This window comes from Petaurus breviceps, unplaced genomic scaffold, assembly GCF_028583685.1.
Source record: "Petaurus breviceps papuanus isolate PSGF00001 unplaced genomic scaffold, PetGlider_PUasm1.0 90784, whole genome shotgun sequence".
Classification (NCBI taxonomy): domain Eukaryota; kingdom Metazoa; phylum Chordata; class Mammalia; order Diprotodontia; family Petauridae; genus Petaurus; species Petaurus breviceps.
The window spans coordinates 3,044,637-3,045,346 of record NW_027187345.1 but is presented as its reverse complement, the minus strand read 5'-3'; positions in this window follow the sequence as shown (position 1 = coordinate 3,045,346).

Genomic DNA, 710 nt, shown 5'->3' with positions numbered 1-710 from the left:
AACTCTAGAATTACTTTGCATTTAATAATACATATACATATATACACACATTCATGGAATGCAAAAAATAGTATATGAAGAATGTATATTGACCAGATAGGTGATGCCATGTAGTTAATTGGGGTTAACTAATATAATACATACATGTATACATATAAATACACACACATATACCAGTATATAAGTCTGGAAAAAACTTTTCATAAATGACTCTCTCTCTCTCTCTCTCTCTCTCTCTCTCTTATATATATGTTTTTTTTCTCTCTCTCTCTCTCTCTCTCCTTCCCCCCCTCTACACACACACATATATATAAATATACATATACACATGTATGTATCTATACTGTATATGAATATATGTATATGTTCAAGAATGTTTCCAGACTGTTATGTGTGTATTTATTACATCATGTAACTCCATCTAATTGTATGTCATCCTTTTACCAATATGCATTCTTCACATGTGTATATATATATGTATGTATATAGAATATTTCTTTTTCTTTGTTTCCTTCTTTTCTCCTTTCTTTGTTTCCTTTTCTTCCTTTCTTTTTCTTTCTCTCTCTCTTCCTTGCTTCCTTCCTTTCTTCTTCTTCCTTCCTTCCTTCCTTCCTCCCTCCCTCCCTCCCTCCCTTCCTTCCTTCCTTCCTTCCTTCCTTCCTTCCTTCCTTCCTTCCTTCCTTCCTTCCTTCCTTCCTTCCTTCCTTCCG